Source organism: Lissotriton helveticus, chromosome 6, assembly GCF_964261635.1.
Source record: "Lissotriton helveticus chromosome 6, aLisHel1.1, whole genome shotgun sequence".
NCBI classification, from domain to species: Eukaryota; Metazoa; Chordata; class Amphibia; order Caudata; family Salamandridae; genus Lissotriton; species Lissotriton helveticus.
In genome coordinates this window covers 97918727-97940484 of record NC_136067.1, presented here as the reverse complement: position 1 = coordinate 97940484, position 21758 = coordinate 97918727, and the positions used below count along the sequence as shown (strand labels likewise).

At 42.9% G+C, this 21758-nt stretch overlaps 1 protein-coding gene and 1 long non-coding RNA gene across 2 annotated transcripts in view; one reads left to right on the top strand and one right to left on the bottom strand.

The window, feature by feature from the left end:
* The window catches only part of LOC144762276 (ATP-binding cassette sub-family C member 10-like), a 1522948-nt gene that overhangs the window by 846039 nt on the left and 655151 nt on the right, over window positions 1–21758 (top strand). The gene's annotated exons all lie outside the window — the stretch shown is intronic.
* Window positions 15858–21758, bottom strand: part of LOC144762277 (uncharacterized) — a 59861-nt gene continuing 53960 nt past the window's right edge. The window contains exons 2-3 of the long non-coding RNA XR_013596074.1: window positions 16035–16123; window positions 15858–15940 (exon numbers count right to left, since the gene is read on the bottom strand). This is a non-coding gene — a long non-coding RNA (uncharacterized LOC144762277). The remainder of the gene's footprint in view (window positions 15941–16034; window positions 16124–21758) is intronic.

Sequence of the window (21758 nt, the reverse complement as noted above, 5' to 3'; positions counted from 1 at the left end):
CACTCTTGTTCACTCACTCCATCTCTATTACTCTTAGTGTCTTTGACTGATCACTCTTTCACTACTTGTTCATTATGCTTTTTCTGTGTAGTTGAAGCACACTAAGGGGCATATTATGAACACAGCCAATAAAATTATTGCTGTTTTTATCGGCAGAAAACTGCTGCAAAAGTGGTTTTAGCGGCAGTTTTCTGCCGCAAAAGCGGCTTTAGCGACACATTTCTGCCGATAAAAGCTGCAAAACTTTTATTGCCTATGTTGATAATATGGCCCTATGTTATTTACATTTCTTTGCTGTTTCAATTAATCTTTTTCTGTTACTTCTTCTTTTCTGCTTTCTGTTTTTTCTCTCTGTTATTGCACATGTTTTAATCTTATTTTGAACATTCACTCATATTCTCTAAGAAAGTCTTCTTTGTTATTCTTCTACTCTCCTTTTTTTCTTTCACTTCCTTATCTATTTTGTTTTTCACAATTATATCCTCTTCCCTCTTTTCTTCGGTAAATAAATCTATTAAACAGTATCTCTGGTTTAGACCCTATAGCTGTCTTTGTTTTAACATTACTCTCTGTTTACTTCCCTTATACTTACTCTTCTTTTTTTTTTTAAATTTTTTTTTGGTTCGCTCCCGGTTCGCGTACCGGTGAGCGAACCAGGAAGCGAACCAAAAGAAATACAGCTTGCCAGAGTGCTTAACATTCTAGCAATTTTTTTTGAAAGGGGAGGTAGTTCTGAAAAGAACTTTTTTTTAAATGTTTTTGTTGTTTTATATTTTTTTTTATTTTTCTGAACATTTTTTGTTTTTTTTGTATTTTTTGAACAGTTTTATGTTTTTTTTGTTTTTTTGGGAGGGGAAACAACAAAAAACAGGCATTGGAAAGGGCTCAACAGGAGCAAAAAAAAAAAATTACTTTCTGGGGCGTTTAGAGCACTTGTGATTTTCAAATGCTCTGTTGATTAAGTTAATGCTCATATTGGCACATGACAGTAATGTACCGCAATATAAACATGTAATTTTCATATGGACAAAGTTGTCCTGAATGTTTGGCACGGTTTCCCGTGCCTCTGGTCCTGACAAAGATACCTCTGTTGATGTCCTGGCCACAGGAGTTTGTGGCTTGTCCTGCAGGTCACGCATCTCTGCCTGGCTGTAGTTTAGTGGGTGCCACCTCACCATGTGACGGTGCATGGTATAGTTGCCGAAGCTATACTTCTTTAAGGTGCCTCTAGATAAGTCCTCTTTACATATCAGGCACGTCACATATCTAGCATTAACTTTTTTCTGCCCTTCAGGGATTGAAAAAAACTGCCAAATAAAACTAGTTCTACGATGAGAAACCCGGGGCTCCTCTTGTAAAAACTGTGGTCCCTCTATCTCCTCTTCCTCTTGTTCATCCTCTTCCTCTTCTGTGTTGCTAATGAACTGTGGAGGTGGTCCTCTCTTCCCATGAGGAGGTGGTGGTGGTGGTGGGGGTGCACCAGCTGAAGCTACCAATGAAGCCATTGCTCAGTGATCACAAAGGGTCTTCCTCTCACAAAGATGAAAGTCAGAGTGAGGAAAGAAGGAGGGGTTTTCATCATTTGGGACAAAAAAAAGTTCTAAACCAATGAAAAGTGTTATTTTTAGATCACATGACCTAGCCTTACATCATTAGGAAACCAAAAGTGAGATGAACCAATGAAAAGTTTTATTAACAAGTCACATGACCTGTTACGCTTATGTTACGTGCTGCGGAACGCGCCCCGGATCGCTTCCGGGGAGCTGCGCTTCGCGCCTCGGTTCGCGCTCCGGAGCACTTCCGGGTGCGCTAACGCGGCGGGTCATAAGACGCATTACGCGACAACGTGATACGTCGCGCTTCCGCGACGCGTCACGATGTTGATTTCTAACGCGGCAGTTGCGCAAACGGAACGTTTACTGGTTCGCGGACCGGGTCGCGGCACCAAATTAAGCTAACGGGAAGCTTCCCGGTTCGCGAACCGGGAGCGAACTAAAGCATAATAATAAAAAAAATATTAATAAACATATAAAATAAATTTTTTGATTTAAAGAAAAATACATTTTACAGCTATAGATATTAGCTTTTAAAAAACCAATGAAATTCACTGAAAAAACCATAGGTTGTAGACCATATATAGTTAGGAATTAGCATTTACAAAACCTTGAAAATTCACTGAAAAAACCATAGGTTATAGACCATATATAGTTAGGAATTAGCATTTAAAAAACCTTTTTTTACTCACACAAAACCATTGAAATTCCATATATAGTTAGTTGCACTAACTATATATCGCGCACCCGCAATCCACTGCTGATGTCACATATTACATCATTCATGACATGGTCAGTGACATCACTGATGACATCACTGATGACATCTCAAATGACATAACCTAAGCTGGCATTGTCAGAAGGAAAGTCAAGTGCCTCCAGACTTGTTACCACAAAGCTAAAAGAGTGCCACCCTCCACCTCCCCCCCGACAGACTCCGGGAACACTCTGCACAAAAGAAGACAGCAACAAAGATTTTTGGGGGAAATAGTCCCATAGCTGACTTATGTAAAGCTACCACTTAGTCACCCCCACACACCTTAGCTAAGCATTAGTGTGTGGATAGCTTAATCAAGCAACAAGCTATAGTTGGCCAAACGGCCTTAAGGACCCTTTTCCAGAAATCTTCATCATCCACACACTAGCCATTGCTTGTAGGGAGGGAAACTGCTTTACAGTCAATGAGGAGTATGTGTATCTACTGCAACATATGCTACAAAAATGTTGCTTACCCTGTAGGCATCTGTTTGTTCATGTGGTGCTGTAAATTAACTTGTGTACACTCTTCTCCCCAGAAGTGTGTGGTTGTCATTACAGATCTCTTCCTTTATTAATTAGCTTACTCAAAGTCAAAGTCAAAGGATTTTTATTTGCTTTGGTACTCAACTGAGGACCACAAACTTAAAAACAATTTACATGAAGAAAATCATAAAAATTAGTATAGTATTAAAAAAGACTTTAGAAATGTATAGAGATTATAACAGACCCATTCATTAGGTGGTTGTTTACCTAATGATAACAAATTATTTACTGTAGTGATTTTACATTTCCGATATATCGGGTCAAGATATCTTGCCCGTGCTTTAACTACATTTGGATGGGGACAGACAAATAAAATATGCACAATGTCCTGATCTCCTCCTTGGCAGAGGTTACATGTCGGGGAATCTACTAGTGACCATCTGGAGGTAAAGGTAGATACAGGTAGGATGCCTAAGCGCAACATAGTTATGGCCCTTCTGGCTCCGTGTGAAAGGCAAAACCCCAAATATGGCCGCATTTGCTTATATTCCAATGTCTCGATAAAAGTTTTATATGTAGATAACTTACTACAATATATGAGATCATAGCTCAATCTTGGTGTAAAACATTTCAAAAAGAGTTTCAACTGGGATTTCGACCAAGAGAGCAAAATGTCTTTGGTAAGATTAGCAATTTTAAATGCCTCTGACATATTCCTGAAAAAATTAAGTTTTAAAGAATCTGCATTGAATGTCTCGGTCTTTAACAAAAATCTCAATGTTCCTTCCTTTGCATGCAGAATATTGTAAGCCCATCTGATGACATTTGCCACGGCTGTAGCATAGGAGCTTGTTAATGCAAATTCCAGTCTGAGAGCTTGTACAGATGTTGATCTAGAAACCTTTAGTATTTTTTTCAAGATCTTTCCTTCGGTTATGTCCATATAGGACCATTGCTTTGTTGGTATGTGCTCTGTTGCATAAGATAAAACCGGGGGTATTTTTGCACTGTACACTGTAAGTAATGAGGAGAAGTGCCTATTTCCGGTAGCAGTATACAATCTAGAGAGTGCCCCGGCATGTATTTCTGATTTTCTCTTTAGGTTATTTATTTGTTTTAAGTTTTGTAAGTTCTTTGTGAAAATCCTGCCGAGGTAAGTATATTCTTCTACTTCCTCTACTCTGATCCCATCAAGATTCCAACAGTATTTGACACTTTTTTTCCTACCTGAAAAAGCTACCACTTTGGTTTTTGTTAGATTTGGGATTAAAAAATGATCCTTAGAATAAACATTTAAAGAGTCCAGTAACTTTTGAAGACCAAAAGGTGTAAGGTCCAGCATTACTATGTCATCTGCATATAACAAAGCGTGGATGCTCTGTAAAGCAATCTTTGGCGGCAGACTAGAGCATTGTTGCAGATGGGACGGCAGATCACTCAGATATAATGAAAATAAAATTGGTGCGAGAAGGCACCCTTGTTTAAGACCATTCGAAGTTTTAATTGGTTTAGTCAGACCTTTTTCACTTCCCATTTGTACCTGGGACCAAGTGTTAGTATGGAGCTTAATTATAATTTGCAGTAAATTTTCGGAAATCCCCAGTCTTCTCAATTTTTTCCATATTGTAGGTCTATCTACGCGATCGAACGCGGTGGAATAGTCAATAAACGCAGCGTACACTGGTTGTGATTTCTGACCGATGTATTTGTCTAAAATAGTCTGGAGAATTGAAATGTTATCAGTGACTGAATGATTGGGACGAAAGCCGGCTTGGTACTTCGGTATTATACCCTGCGCGAAGCACCAGTCTTTTAGTCTATCCAATACCTCCGCAGCGAAGATTTTTCCTGTAGCGTCCATCAACGCAATTTGGCGGTAATTACCAGCGATATTATGGCTCCCCTTTTTGTGTATTGGAATTATAGTGCTTCCCTGCCACGACTTTGGTAATCTCCTAGTACAGAAGATATAATTAAAAAGTGGTGATAACATCTGGCTCCATTCTTTTGGATGTGACTGCAGAACCTTAATGGGTATTTGATCAGGGCCCGACGCTGCAGTACTCCTAGCTTTTCTAATATGTGTTTCTATAGAAAATGCTGTAGTTTTTTCTATCAAGATTAATTTGTTTTCCAAAGCGATATCAGTATCATTTCTGTCTGATTCAATTGTATTTTCTTTGTATAGGTCAGTTAGATAAATTTCCCATTCCTGCGGTGGAACTGGTATAGCATGCAGTTTCTTTTTTGTTCCAGTCATTTTGGCACTCAAAGACCAGTATTTTCTTTGGTTATATTTTTTTGCCGCCTCTTGAATAGCCACCCAATTTTTATCCTGCAACGTTCTTTTTTGACTATTCTTATCTCTGCTTAATTGATTTTTTAGTTTATTTATTTCTTGCTGTATAACAGGTGAAAAGTTCAAGTATTGCCCTCGAATGAGTTTATTGAGCTTCCTCCTGATTGTATTTTCGTTGGCCATCTTGTAATTTCTCTTTTTATCTTGTTTTATCCTGTTTAAGAGAGATCTTTTAAGATTGGTCATAATACATTCAAAGTTTGTTATTTGATCTTCAGAGTGTATACTAGTTAAGAGGTGATTTTGTGAGATCGTTTCATTAATGTAATCTAAGGTCGCTGAATTCCAGTAGATTCGCCTCCGTTTATTGTCAATTTCAATATTGCTTTTATGGTACATAATTGGGTTCGACGAGGAAGACTTTACCGACCATCCAGTGTTTAAGTATAAAAGAGCATGGTCGCTGTCATCTGTAAAGTCAATGTTCAAGTGTAAGACTGTATCCACTAGCTCCATACCACATATTAAGTAATCAATAATTGATAAGGATCCATATCCACGTCTTGTGAAAGACGCCGGTCTATCACCATCTACGTTACCATTCAGAATTGTCCCATTTAAATTTGGCAAACATGCTAGTAACAGTTTTCCTCTTTTATCAGAAACTTTCCCTTTAGGGAATATTGGGATAGATAGATCCAGAGTTTCATCTTCATAGAGTTTTGCCCATTTACCAATCTCGGCATTAGAGATTTTTCCATTCACGTCACCCATGATTAGATATGACGTATTTGCTCGATCTTCAATTATCTTTGCAATTGCATCTATGGTTTCGACAAAGGTGACGTCCTGGTTAGTGCCTGGAGGGATGTACACGTTGAAAAGTAAAAAAGCCTTTTTTTGGTCAAGAATATGAGGCTTCAGTATAACCTTGATACATTGGAAGTTGTTGGAATTAGATTCGATAACTTCTTGAGACCATAAATGCTCCTCACTCAATAAAATTGCCAAACCACCCTTAGCATGTCCTCTGCTTGTTGCTATAGCAGGAGTATCATAAACATAATAGCCCGTCTGATTAAAGGATTTTATCGCCCATGTTTCCTGTATAGCTAAAACATCAGGATAGTTTTTCAATGCTGTATTCATTTTATTGTTTGTTTTTCCGGCTATATTCCATGAGGTAATCTTTAGACCATTGTTAAACATTGCGTTGTTGTTGATGCACAAATTTATTACTGTTTATGGTCTCTGAGACCCAAGCCCAGGATTTTGTTGTTTTTCTGACCTCATTTTCTTCTTGGTCTTGGCTCCACACATTCCTTTCTCCGTTATTTACCTGAATTTTCAAGATTTCCTTCCTTGAACAACTTAGCCCTGAGTCGACATGATTGGAGATATTGGTATAGCAGTTGTTAATTGGGATATTCAAGTTAGTACCTTGGAGGCCGGTAAATTTGTTTTTAATTTTGATGTTCTTTGGTGGAAATATTTCAATAACATCGTAACCACATTTATGTAATGTTTCTTTTTCCTTTATGATAATCCCAGGAAGAACTGATGACCAGAAGACTACTTCCGCTATTTTATGATTTTCTTTTATGGGGAAGGTCACCAAGTCTATTTCTTTGCTAGTGATAGTTTGTAAAGAATGTATTTGCTGTAGCAAATTAATTATCCTTCCTCGATTTAGTGGTAGATTGTCAATTGGAAAAAGTTCTTCAAACTGTAAATGATTAGTCACGGTTCGGTCGCCGCCGAGGGACAACTTCTTATTGATCTCAGTTGTTTCATTGTTTGTTTGACCTGCTCTATCAGTAACTTTGGAAGGTATATATTCAGGCGCTTTGTGGTTCAATAACTTTATTGATGGTGTATTTGTTATATCGCTAAGTGCCTCTACCCAAGAATGATTGACTATTATTTTATCATGTTGACCCTCCTGGTTATTTTGAGGGGTGATTACATTTTTGAATTTGATCTTTCGGGATTTCTTTTTATTAATTCTTCTTAGCGGTTTCCTATTTCTATTTTTTCCCTTTATTCCTTTGTTAGGTTTCAATTGGGAAATCTTATCATCTCCAACTTCATCAGGTAAAAGTATAATGGAGGTTCCTTCTTCTCCTTCATCGGTACCTTTTTGCAGATTGTGTTTTTTCGCAACCGAGAAAATAGAGTACTCTTTAGCTGTTGTTGAAGGCTCCTCTCTGAAAAGTTTCTTTAAGGAATATATTGGGACATCCTTGGACTTTTTCTGGATCTTTATATTTGATTGATCTAATAATTTTTGAACGGATGTTTGGGTACTAGTGTCACATTTGTTTTGTGATTCGGAAGTTAAAGTATTATTGGAAGAAGAAGTCTTGTGATTCTCCTGCTTCGCCTCGATTATCTGTTTGCTATTTGTTACGTCGACAAGATCTTTTTTCCTCTTTTCTTCTACCAAAAATTTTAAAATACCGATTTGAACATCCAAAGTTTGATCGGAATTTTCCAAGATGTTACCTAAGAAAGAGAGAACCGATTCCAATATTTCCTGTAAAGTGTAAAGAGCCTTTGAAATAGGTGTCGCAGTATTAGTTGAGTTGATATTATTAGGAAGAAATGGATCCAATGATGTATCCAGGTCTGTTTTATAATCTAAGGATTGCTCCTGGGACCCGGTTTGTAGATTGTCTGGATTTAGCTGTAGATCTGAGATATTTTCCATCATCTTTATCTCATTTTGAAAAAGATCCTCGGTGTCAGAGAGGCTACCTATTTGTTTTATGGGTGTTAAAGTTGTTAGATGTGAAGACTCGTGAATCGGTATTTGAGATTCCTGTGTTGAAAATAAGATCTGCTGGTTGAATTCGAGACCCGAAACAGTTGAAACTAGAGTAGTTTGTAAGTCCAGGAGAGGCAACTCTGAAGCCTCTTTAGATGGTGTTATTTCAATTTTTTCAATTTTTACAGGAATTTCTTGAACGGGAGACTGGGTTTGGTTTTTTGGCGATAAGGCTAAGAAATAGTTACTAATTGCAGGTGTTCCAGTTATCTGACCTTGTTTTATTGTTTTGTCGGAAGATTTCCTTATTGCTACCTCGGTGCCCATTCTCTTCATGAATATAGTGCGAGATCTGAGTTTTTTGAAGGCCATAAAAGTTTCCTTATTCAGTTTTATGGGTATTTTAGATGATAGTTACCGCTCTGATGTTGAATGATGTGTTAACGGCTCAAATAGTCATCAAGCAAGTAGACGGAAGATACCTTTCCACGCTGTTGCCGGTTATTACTCAATCCAAGGATCCTATGGCAACTTAGACATATTGATTGAGATAGAAAATCAATTAAAGGTAAAAATAAGGTGGCCCGTCCCGTCTTTGTACGTCCCCGGACGGCCACAGACGGTCCCGCCCTTGTCCCGGGCTTCTCCCGGCGCCCTCCCGCGCCGCGGGAATCTGCGGTTGTTAATATACTGTCCAAAGTGGAAAAGGAAGAGAGGAGCCTGCAGGGAGAGCGTCCCAGCTGTTGGTAATTGGGAGTTGTGGGCGCTCCTGGGACTTGAAGTCCTGCGCCCACAACACGCTCGCAGCCCTGCAGGTCCCCGCAGTTACCGGCAAAGATCCTTCGGTAAGGCTGATGGGTGGTGGCCTCAGCGAAGCGGGACCCACGCAGCGGGTTCCGCAAGCAGTAATCCGGGCAAGCAAAAGAAACAAAGCACTCTTCAGCGCCTCAGCGAACCCAGCGTGGAGCGTGATATCAACAGCAAGAGTCAGAGAAATCCACCGGTGCAGGTAGAAAGGCGGCTTATTACTGCGTTGGAGAACCAAGGGAGGAGCCTGCAGGGAGAGCGTCCCAGCTGTTGGTTTTTGGGAGTTGTGGGCGCTCCTGGGACTTGAAGTCCTGCGCCCACAACACGCTCGCAGCCCTGCAGGTCCCCGCAGTTACCGGCAAAGATCCTTCGGTAAGGCTGATGGGTGGTGGCCTCAGCGAAGCGGGACCCGCGCAGCGGGTTCCGCAAGCAGTAATCCGGGCAAGCAAAAGAAACAAAGCACTCTTCAGCGCCTCAGCGAACCCAGCGTGGAGCGTGATATCAACAGCAAGAGTCAGAGAAATCCACCGGTGCAGGTAGAAAGGCGGCTTATTACCGCGTTGGAGAACCAAGGGAGGAGCCTGCAGGGAGAGCGTCCCAGCTGTTGGTAATTGGGAGTTGTGGGCGCTCCTGGGACTTGAAGTCCTGCGCCCACAACACGCTCGCAGCCCTGCAGGTCCCCGCAGTTACCGGCAAAGATCCTTCGGTAAGGCTGATGGGTGGTGGCCTCAGCGAAGCGGGGCCCGCGCAGCGGGTTCCGCAAGCAGTAATCCGGGCAAGCAAAAGAAACAAAGCACTCTTCAGCGCCTCAGCGAACCCAGCGTGGAGCGTGATATCAACAGCAAGAGTCGGAGAAATCCACCGGTGCAGGTAGAAAGGCGGCTTATTACCGCGTTGGAGAACCAAGGGAGGAGCCTGCAGGGAAAGCGTCCCAGCTGTTGGTAATTGGGAGTTGTGGGCGCTCCTGGGACTTGAAGTCCTGCGCCCACAACACGCTCGCAGCCCTGCAGGTCCCCGCAGTTACCGGCAAAGATCCTTCGGTAAGGCTGATGGGTGGTGGCCTCAGCGAAGCGGGACCCGCGCAGCGGGTTCCGCAAGCAGTAATCCGGGCAAGCAAAAGAAACAAAGCACTCTTCAGCGCCTCAGGGAACCCAGCGTGGAGCGTGATATCAACAGCAAGAGTCAGAGAAATAATTAGCTTACTCTTGCAATCCTTGTGTGCACAATACTGTGTTTACTCACCACTTCATTCTACTCTCACCTGCTGTGTGAAAAGGAATCTAATATGGAGTTCATGGGCACAAATTTCCTACCACCCACCGTTCCCCTCAGTCGTCTGATAAAAATTATGCCTTACTTGTGTGGGTGGGCCAAGTGCCTGTGACAGTCAAGGACCTAAAACATTTAAAGATTTCCATTTTGGACCCACTTTGGTTCCCCCTCAGTTTTTCATTTTATACGTTTTTAGACTAACTCTGCTTTGGGCACCCACACAAGTGAGGTATCATTTTTATCGGGAGACTGAGGGGGGACGCTGGATAATAGGAATTGTGTGCCGGCCCGCAATCCCATAACTTTTCCAAACAGAAATGTGAGGAAAATATGACTTTGTAACTAAATTTGAGACTTGCAGGGGATTCTGGGTAGGAAAACATTGGAGGATCCACGTCGGCCACACATTCTGGACTCCCCAGGTGTCTAGGTTTAAAAAAGTCTGGGTTTGGTAGGTTTCTCTATAAGGCAGCAGAGACCAGGACCAAAACCGCAGATGCCTCCTTTGCAAAACCAGGTTGTTTCGTGATAGATAATTTTGATGTATCCACAATATATTTTGGACCCTTCCCTGTCGTGGGCACTTGGCCCACCATCACACGTGAGGTAGCATTTTTATCAGTCTACTTTGGGGAATGCTGGGAGGTACGGCATTTTGTGGTTTCCTTCTGATTCTCGAAGAATATGGCACAGAAATGCTAGACATGTGTGATTTTAGTAACACTTTGAGGTTTGCAGGGCATTGTGAGTACGAAAACTTGATGTGATCCATGAGAGACACACCTCCCTTCATTCCCCTGAGTGTCTAGTTTATGAAAATATCTAGAGTTGGAAGATTTTCCCTACAGGCAATGTACACCCTTGTAGAGAAAAGCAGAAAAGACAGATAATACATCACAACCACCTATTCCTCAAGTGCACACACTTACTGGTTGGATTTGGCATGAGGATGAGTGAGAGGTTCAAAATGTAAATTTTATCAACAAGAGATTTCACAAAGATGAAATACACTGTTAATAATTGAAAGGTAAGAAAACTGAACCAGTGATTCACAGATCGTGAGCTGTAAAGCTGTGTGAAAGTACCAACCACTGTCCAAGCCGTTCACACAGCTTTCATACGTGACACATGCTAGACCATTCACACCACCAGCTGCGGACTTAGCATATTACAACACTCACATCAACTGACAGCGCCATTCAAGGGCCCATCACTTTCATACACCCACATGTCTGACACAGCAATCGCACTGGCTGGTGACTGACTGAGCATGTGAACTGGCATTTGGCCAGCTGTGTGTGTGTAGTGACCAGCACCAAGTTACTACTCACACACAGCCAGCCAAATGTCAGCTCACACACACCTCAATCAAATGACCAGTCCATGCTCACTGCCAGCTGAGCACAAGTCCACACACTCCGCCAGCCAAGCTCCAGTCCACGCACCCCGCCATCACATTTATTTTTCTTAAACAAAAAACCAATTGGAAGTAGATGCAAAACTAGAACTACAAACACAGCAGCTCTAACTAAATACTTCACACTAATGCCAAACATGAAATCAGAACAAAAAAGATACTACTATATAAACCAGCCAGTTAACTTTTACTTTCACGGTTGCTTCCAATAACTCCATTGCGTGTGGTACAATTTAAAACATGTGGGCACACATAGCTCAGTATTAGAAGGACACTGGGATCAGTAAACACTACTCTCCTTCCCCATGCCTCTTTGGACACAGACTCTACATCTCCTACTGGGAATTTTTTTTCTGGGGTGTGTGAGGAATGTAATCCGGAAAGTGGCGATCTTTCAACCTAGCTATGTCCCCCACCACTTCAACTCTAGGAATATTTGCCTGTTCCACTACAACAAGGCTGCCTATCACAGACTGATGACACTGAAGAAATGTCATCTTTGAATCTGGAGAACAATCCTTGAATACAACAAAAGCATTGAAGGTTGATAGATTAAACAAATTGATAGCCAAGCCCGTTTCCCTGGCTGTTACTGGTAGGTCACCTTGTGAAGGTCTTCTGTACTCACTACTGGGTTTACCACCCCCCCTCACCCCCATTGCTGCTCCGCCCCCAACCCAGGACTTTGTGAGATCATTTGGAGCTTATGGCTTTGGCTCTCTACTAGTTGTGCCTGGGACACATTATAATCCTGGGACACCACGGATTATAATGTGTCCCAGGGGAGCGACCCATGTCTATGGGGTCACTCCCTGCAATTGACCAAAACAAAAGAGTCCCTGGCTTCTACTGGATTTTGATCCTTTCTCCTCCTTTGGGAGATCAGCCAGAAAAAATGACCGAATTAGCCTCTGGGGGAGGAGGTGTCCAAACACTGATTATACAATACCCTTGCCTAACGGGTCACTACCCAAACAAAAGATAAACTACTCTCAGTGGATTGGATTCCTGCAGCACGATCGAGGCACCACCTGTGATCGTTGAGTGGGAATCCAGTACATGCAGACACAGGGGGCAAGTAAAAACTCTTTCCTGGCACCTACAACACCTCCCACCCCCTCAGGAGAAGGACTTACCAACAATGGGTCTCTGTCCTGGACACGCTGGAAGCTAATGGCTTCCAGTATGTCCCCGGCAGCTTCTGATGATGTTGGCGCGCTGTGCGTGCTCTGACATCATCAGATGCCGATGACGTTCGGGGGTGGACAGCGGGAGCGCTTCCGCTTGTATCCCTGGCTGTGGCCTCTAGAAGGGTGGACCACAGGAATAGTGCCAGCGCCTCCCCCATGGGTGGGTGTGAGGATGGAATGGTTCCATCCTGTTCATACGCTCACGGTGGATGAGGATGGAACCTTTCTGTCCTCATACCCAAGCAATAGAGGTGGGGTTGCGAAATAGATTATACTAGAAAAACCCTTAGGTGCAAATGGGTGAAGTGCCCATCAGGACGGATCTCACTGTTTAGGCAGGCTTGTATTGTGAACGTGTGCAGAGACACCCACTTTGCTGCCTGACAGATGTCCCTGTGTCCAGGACAGGGACTCCGCAAGCTAAAGAAGTGTTGTAGCTTTGGCCCTGGTAGAATGAGCCTTCAAGCCCTCCAGGGGCTGCATCTTGGCCAGTGCATACCACATTTTGATGCAGAGTAGCATCAATCGTGAGATGGTACATTTTTCACTGCCTTCCCTTTCTTGGCACTCTCATATCCTGCGAAGAGCTGATCATCCACCAGGAACACTGTGGTACAAACAAGGTAGAATGACAACACTCTTTTAGGTCTAGGCAGTGGAGTCTCTGTTCCTCCTTAGTATGATGTGATAGACTTACATGGAATGGAGTTACCACCTTGGGTAAGAAGAATGCACAAGTCCAATGGACCAGCTTGCCTCGATAGAACAATACATATGAAGAGTTAGCAGACAGTGCCTGCAACTCGCTGACCCTCCGGGCGGATGTTATTACCACAAGGAATACTATTCTGATGGTGAGATGTCTGAGTGGGCAAGTGTGTAGCGACTCAAAGGGAGCACACATTATGAACGTCTGAACAAAGTTTTGGTCCCTCTGAGGCATTTTCAAAGGGCGTCGGTGGAAACGTGTTGATGCCCATTCAAAAACCTATTTACAATAGGGGACTTGAACAGCGATGGCTGATCTGGCAACTGCAAAAAGGTAGAGAAGGCAGAAATGTAACCTTTGGTGATGCCCAAAGCAGAGCCCTTTTGGGCCAAGGAAAGAATAAACAAGAGAACTAGTGAAGGAGGTGCAGATGAAGGATCAATGTTGTTCTCTGTATACCATGCCCCAAAGCATTTATGGCATGCGTATACCATCTCACTAGATGGACGCCTGGCTGCCAGAATAACATTGCAGACTTCGGATGGTAGGTCAGAAACTGTCAACAGTCGCCACTCAATCTCCAAAGATGAAGGCAGAGCTTTTGCAGGTTCGAGTGCAGGACCCTGCCGTGTTTCAGCGACAGGAGAACCATCTGAAGAGGCAGCTTGATCAGAGGACTGATGCTCATGCTCAGAGGTTTTTGGTACTAAACCGTCCACACCCAACCGGAGCACCAAGGATGACTTGGGGCCGGTCGTTACTGATCTGCTTCAGAACTCTGGGCAGGAGTGAGACTGGCAGAAAAGTGTACAAGAAGTCAGAGCTTCACTTGAAATGAAAAGTGTCTCCGAGTAAGAGCTGCCTTGGAAACCCCAGTACAAAAACTGCTGACCTTGACGGCTGAGTTTGTCTGCTCTGGTGTTCAAAGAGCCTGCCAGGTGTTGAATCACTAGGGATATGCCCTGGTGTTCCAGCCATGTCCAAAGTTCAGCGCCTCTTGATGAAGGGTCCACAACCCCATTCACCCTGTTTGTTGCAGTATCACATGGCGGTGGTGTTGACCGTGAACACCCGCACTAGCCTTCCCTTTATTAAAGAAAGGAAGGCCTTCAATGTAGGTTGGATCACCCAAGCTCCAAACAATTGATGTGGAGCCCAGAGACCCAGCAGCCGCAGAGTCAGTCTCACTGAAACCCAGGATAGTGGCTGAAACATTGGTATTATAGCCTGAATACCCTGGACTTGCCGTTGGCAAGGACAGGCCTGAAACCGCACTGTGTCTAGAACAGCCTTGATGAAAGGGAGCATCTGAGAGGGAGTCAGGTAGATCTTCGGCACGTTGATAGTGAACCCCAGAAAATGCAGGAGGGTCACCGTAGTCTGGAGGTGGAAGACGAAAGCCTGGGGCGAGCTCGCCTTCAACAGTCAATCGTTGAGGTTGGGAAAGAATGGAACCCCTGACCTCTGCACATGTGCTTCAACCACGGATATCCCCTTGGTGAGCACCCGGGCGGGCTGGTGAGACCAAATGGGAGCACACTGACCTGAAAATGCTCTTGGCATGTGAATTACAGATAGTGTCTGTGGGAAGGCAGGACAGGAATGTGATAGTATGCGTCCTGCAAGTCCACCGCAACCATCCAGTATCCCGGGTAATGGGCAGACAGAATTTGAGCGAGAGTGAGCATCCTGAACTTCTTCTTCAAGAAGAAGTTGAGAGGGCACGGTTCGAGGATAGGACAGATGCCTTAATCCTTTTTGGGCACCAGGAAATAGCTAGAATAGCAAACATGCCATACTACTCTAACACTGGGTGTATAGTAATCCCACTTAATATCTTTTCCTCAATCAGGTTCCTCTAGGTTCCTTCCAAACCAACAAGAGACGAGAACACCCTACTCCCCTAAATGCAATCCTGGGATTGAACAATGTTTTGACAGTGTTTGAAGCACACCAATTATCACAATCCAATCATAAAATTATTTAGCACAAGAACACAACAATTATCCATTAGGCTCTTGAAGGTCTTTTTTTCGTTTATTTTACCAACTCCAATCCCTTTTGCCAACGCGTTTCGCCGTGGTTAAGACAACCAACCGGCTTCCTCAGGGCTGTAAACAATACAAAATGCGCCTTTACAATCACATTCTCAAATGCTATTCAATCAATGATAAAGAGCCCACAATACCAACAACCTTGTGCACCCACCATCGATCAAGACTGTGACACATGCATGATATGTATGCATAATCCCCTCATCATACAGGAGAGAATAATTCTCTCTTATAATAATATTGTGTTCTTATCAATCCATAATAGTATCAAATATTTACACTTTATAATATACGCAAACATCATTATTCATGACTCTTATTACGTGTTTGTGATCTTCCTATCATAGCTTCCTACTGAGACCACAGTGTTCTTAAACTACGTCCTTGGACACAGTTACCTCCAGAATGCTTAGTCTTGATTTTTTAATGTAAGGAAAATAAATAAAATAAAACAATGAACTTCTGTTATGTCTAAACAGGCTAGGCAAGGTCAGACCATGCATAGGTATTTGTTCAGTAATTGCAATATTTTTAAAAAGTTTCCTACCTCATGAAAGGTGTATTATCCCCCACGATCATAAAGTAAGTCAGAGAATCCTGTAGTATCAATGAATTCGTATCCGTCTCAATCTATTTAAAAAAATATGTATATGCAGAAAATGTAAATTCCATAATGGACTCCTAGCGGTAAGGTTACAAACTTTTTGCCAAAGTTAACTCTTACCTTCCAATGTTATCACTATGACGTGGTGCAATTATATCATAAGCCCAGCCGTATACTTCCTGACAATCGTTATATTTATTCCACACTCTCTATAATCAATAAAAAAAGGACAGTTTTAGTTCTATGTTCCACTTTGGACCTCTGCATAAATGCACATCATTATACCCAAACAGCCTACCCGTCAGCTTCACCACTCGGCATCCGATTGCGTATTGCCACACAGCCGCCTGGTTCCAATTCCACTTCGTAACGCAAGACACTCTGTACTAATTCTATTACTCATTCATTTGAACTTTATTGCGACTTGTTATAGCCATAAAAGCACATTCACAACAATACAAATCATATTACCAGTCCAAGATCACAATACGCCATTCAGTTAACACATAGTATTATGGCAAGATGGATCAAATACAGTCTTGATAAAAAAAACATAATTACAAAATATAATACAGTATAAAAATATAATTTACATCATACATTTAATATATAAAAACTATTAAAAACTTCTCAACTGGTCGTCCCTATCACTCAATTCCCTAGCTGTAGCCCACCAAATCTCCCTCTTCAGCTTATAGATAATAAATATATACAATGCAAATACGAGTCAAGGTGCTCTATATATCAATCCAAACAAACTAGTCGTTAGCCTTAGATAGTTCAGATTTTAACAAATGTCTACGTGTCAGCCACATAGAGAACAAGAATTTTGATACTGCGACCACATACAGTGGGTCAGTATCAGTCCTTAAGATCCTGAAGAAATCAAGGTAGTTTCTAACCCCCAGATTCCTGCAAAGTTGAATAATCCATTTACGCCTTGGGTGTTTATAGGCTTCACAGAATAGCGTAACATGGATTAAAGATTCTTCCTCAATCTGGCACCCGAGACAGAGGGAAGAACAACCTCCATCCCATTTGTTGGTAATCGCGAATAGAGGGAGGGTTCCATATCTGAACTGCAAGAACAGTTTCTTGGCTAGGGTCGGTTGAATAGCGTCCAAAGCCATTTCAAGGTCATAACTGCTCTTAAAATCTAAAAATCTATATGTTAAGCTTGAAGGGTTAGCTAGCTGATATATCTGTGTCAATTTATATTCCTTTAGCACCTTCACCAAGGATTTCTGAGAGATAGCAGGACAAGATGTTTTGGGATTGATCCATAAATTTTCCATACCAATGGTCTTAAAAGAAGATTTTATATAAGAGAACCATGGTAGATTGCACGCCCCCAAAATGGACAGCACTGTTTTAAGCTCCTCTTTATAACTGGCCAACTCTGCAGTACTCCACAGTCGCCGCCAGTATAAAAGTGGTCGGTTGGAGATAATATCCGCAACAGGAATAATATTTAAGTCCAGCCTTAATGGAACGAGGGGAGTCAGAAGCTGCCTTAAGAATTTATTTTCGGTGACTGTGAGGTCCTTATAAAACTTATGCCCCCACAGTTCTGCCCCATAAAGGGAAGCTGATCTTGCTTGGACCCTATGTATTTCCAATGGGGGGCTAATGTTTTTTAAAGCACAGCTCTTGTGGACTTTTAAAATACCCCCAACTGACTGGGTAGGTCTAAGATTGGCCTTGACCATCGGAGGGTCCCATCCCATTTTTTCTGTCAATGAAAGGCCAAGATAATCAAAGATTGCGACCCTTTCAATGACTCCCTCATCTAGCAGGGGTTGTGGACAATTAATGGATCTAGCATTAAAAATCATGTATTTTTTTTTTTAATGTTGATCACGAGATTCCGTTTCTTACAGAACTTAGCAAATTGATTGAGAACACGCTGCATTCCCTGCGCAGATTTTGACAACAACAAGGTGTCGTCGGCAAACATTAGAGCGGGAAAGCGGGTTTGGAACAATTTTGGGGCGTCTATATCCTTGATCGCTAGTAGGTCATCTATCAGGCCGTTTAAAAAGAGGGAGAACAGGGTGGGCGCCAACACACATCCATGCCTCACCCCCTTTTCAACGGGGAACGGATCTGTCAATTGGCCGTTCCTACCATATCTAACTTTGGCAAAGGTACCTTCGTGAAGTTGTTTAAGTAAATAGCATAGGTACGGAGAAACCTCCATAGTCAGCAAGATGGTCCACAGCTGGCTACGGTCCACGGTATCGAATGTGGATTTTAAGTCAACGAAGGTTAAATATAGGCTCCCACCTTCCAACACAACGTGCTTCCAGTAAATTAACTGGAGACGAAATAGTTGGTCTATCGTAGAAATTTTGGCCCTAAAACCCGCTTGCAGGGGAGTGAGAATGTCGTGATCACTGATCCAATCCTGCAGATGTTGCAGAAGTACCCTGGCGTAGAGTTTTTGGCAAACATCAATGAGGCTAATTGGCCTATAGTTTGCTGGGTCCATAGGTGAACCTTTTTTAAAAATGGTTATGATCTCTGCCCCAAACCAGGTACTAGGTATTTTGAGTCCCTGGAAAATTGCATTAAAAAGGGAATAGAGATAGGGAACCCACACTCCTAATTCACTTTTGTACAGGTCACCTGGGATCCTATCTAGGCCTGGGGCTTTATTCAATTGGAGCTTACTCAGTGCCAACTTTACCTCGTCCACTGTACAAGGATGGATCATCCAAGTAGGGTCAGGTGCTAAAAGTACTACAGGCGGCACATGCTTCTTTTTCGGATACAGTATAAAGATCTTTAAAATAAAGGCGCCAAGATTCCTCCGAGATATTCGGTTCCACACCAGCTTTGCCCTCAAAATTCCCTGTGTGGACCAAATTCCAGAAGGCCCTGGGATTTTTTTCGTCAAGCGCAGTTTTAATGTCTAACCATCTATATGTTTCCCATTCTGATTTGGCAATAGTAATAACTTTTTTTAAATCGGCACTTGCTGCCTTGATAGTTACAGGGACCCGCCCTTCAGAGAAGCTAAGAGTGATTGTTTAGCAACCCTACAGCTCTTTTTAAACCATGGGTTTTTATCGCCTTGTGGTTTCAGGTTGTTTAATTGGGGGCGGTAGAAAAAATCAGCAAGGGTTGCCACCAACTCTCGATGGATACTACCCAAATCGGAGCTAGCCATATTATCACTAATAGGCTGTTGCACAAGGGACACCTTTTCCAGGAGGGAGATAATGGCGTTATACATATTTGCCACTGAGTCAGGGGATTGGACAATTTTTGCCCAGCGGACACGCCTCCCTCCATTAACTATTCTAAGGTCAGACCTAGGAGAAATAAAAGGACCTTGGTCAGAGTTACCGTGTTGAAATTCCAGCATAATAGTGAGTGGATTGTGGTCACTTTCCAAGCGCTCCAGGACCTTAAAATCCATCACTCTATGCCAAATTTTCAAACTAATTAAAAAATAGTCGATTATAGTCGCTTGGTCTAATCTTTTAAAAGTTGGGAACCCTGGGTTATCATTCTTAAAACGCCTATTAGACACCCGTACAGAGGAGGATAGTGTAAGTGAGGTCAGTTGGAGCACTAGTGGGGTACATCTTTTTACCACATAGGTGTTAGAAGGTGGGATTCCCCAGATTTCATCTTCTTCTGCGGTAATAGATTGCGGCAGTCCATAAAAAGGTTCATATTGGCAATTAAAATCCCCACCAATGACATAAGGGATATCTCCAGGTAGTGATTTAATGAGAGTGTCTAATTTAACCAGAGTCGGGATGTGCCACTATACTGGACAGGCCTAGAATATATATTGATTAAAGCCAATTTTTGGCGGTTTTTAGAAGTCAGAAGAATACAGATTATATCTGGTGAAAAGGTATTAATTCTTTTTACCTCACATTCAAGGTGAGTTCCCACCCAGATACACATACCCCCTCAAGGTCTACCTCTGGGGCCCTAAGTGGCAGGTTCAAAATAGGTCATAAAGCCCACTCGATGGAGAGGACTAGGTGCCCAGGTTTCTTGAAAAAGGCAGATCCCAAAGGAATCTATAAGAACTCGCCAGATTGGCAGGTCTAGTTTGGCCATTAGGCCTGCGATATCCCATGACAATAAACTAAGACTCCCAACATTTCCAACCATCCCCCCATTTATCTCTGCAGTGTCTGGTAACAGATCTCCCTGTAGATCTAAATTCCCAAAACCCTGTTCTGGGGTATTATTTTTAGCATTCTGGTCAACTTGGGGTGGAGTCAGCGATGGGCAGGTTGGTGGCAGTCAATCAACCTGGTCAAGTGGGTTAAACCTGTTGCTAACTGGGAAATCCCATAGAGATTGGTTCACACCCCTATTTTCCACAGGATCCAGTGATACATGTTGGTCTACCCATCCCCAATAGTTGTCATTTGGGCTGTTTGTAGGAGGGGGATAAAAACAATTCAAGCTCAGAGGGCGGATTTTAGAAGGGGCCGGTGTTGCACGACTCATACATATGTGTTCCACCACCCTTCTATCTGTAAAATTGATGACAATACAGTCCCCCTCTATTTCTTTAGCTCTACTTCCAACCCATCCCACTCTCCTAGCAAATAGAATCTGACAATGCACATTCCTAGGTAACGGTCTGAAAGTGTTCAACCAGTGGATACATTCGTTTTTTAACTCATGGTATGTTTCAGTTCCTTTTCCAGCCAATTGTGGGACTCCAGTCAAAACAACCACATATGGCACACTTTCCGGAGGGAGACCGATTGAGGGTGCGCTACAATGTGGGCCATTTACTGTCGTCTTCCGTTTTGTCGGACCACTGGCAACTCTCCGGTGATCACCTCCCATCTGTTCATAGACATTTATGTTTTGGATAGGAGCTGCTGGCCTTGTGATATCCTTAGTTGAATTAGTGTCAGATACAGCAGTTGGCCTTTTCTCAAGGGGGGGATGAGAGTTAGTTGATAATAGGTTTGATCCTAACAAAGTCCCTTCTCCCGAATCAACTGGTCTAAATAGAGCGGTTTGGTCCTTATTGGCCTTCAAGGCCTCAATGCTCCCTTCAATTTTTGTCAGCCTCAGCTCAATCTGTAATAATCTCCCCTCCAGAGGCTGCAAGGACATATCCAGGAGTGTGCCCAGTTTCATTAGCAAAGCATCCTCAAATGGGCATAAAACTTGAGAGTTTGTTGGCTCAATACGATCAATTACTACTGCTTCCTTGGGTTGGCCACTTACTTGAATGTTCGGTGCCAGCGTATTAGGGATAGTAGTTTCAGTCAATTTAGGGAGCTTAGACTTCTTCCCACGACTTGGTCCACCACCTCACTTCCTTTTGGGGACTGCTCCTTCCCGGCGCCCACGTGAATGTCTAGAGTTCTGTGCTTCCGCACCAGATGCCACAATGTTAGATTCAGATAGTGACACCGATTCATTGCTCCTATCATTGCTCCTATCTTCCTGGGGCGGGTGTTCCCCGATTGGGGGTAGTTTCCCCCCTCCCTCGACAGTCTGCGGGCTACGGGCATTCGTACTCCCTTCAGAGATAGAGATTTGTGGTGTTGATATGATGTGCTCAGGTGAACGAGCACCAGCCAAATCCCCCAAAGACGATCTTTTACCAAATGCCGTATCCAAAGAGAGCCGTCGCTCCGTGAGGATAATTTATTTTTCCAAGACACTCGTGGCCCTAGTAATAAATGTATCCAATGTCCCAGCCACATATCCCCCTGTAGTGGATTTCTTGCTTCGCCTATCACGGCCCGCCATTATCCCACACAATTTAGATAGACAGTAGGTACTCACGAAATTGGGAGATAGTCTTCGTGGAGCCTGGTTGAAGCTGTAAGGGGGGTAGCCCGG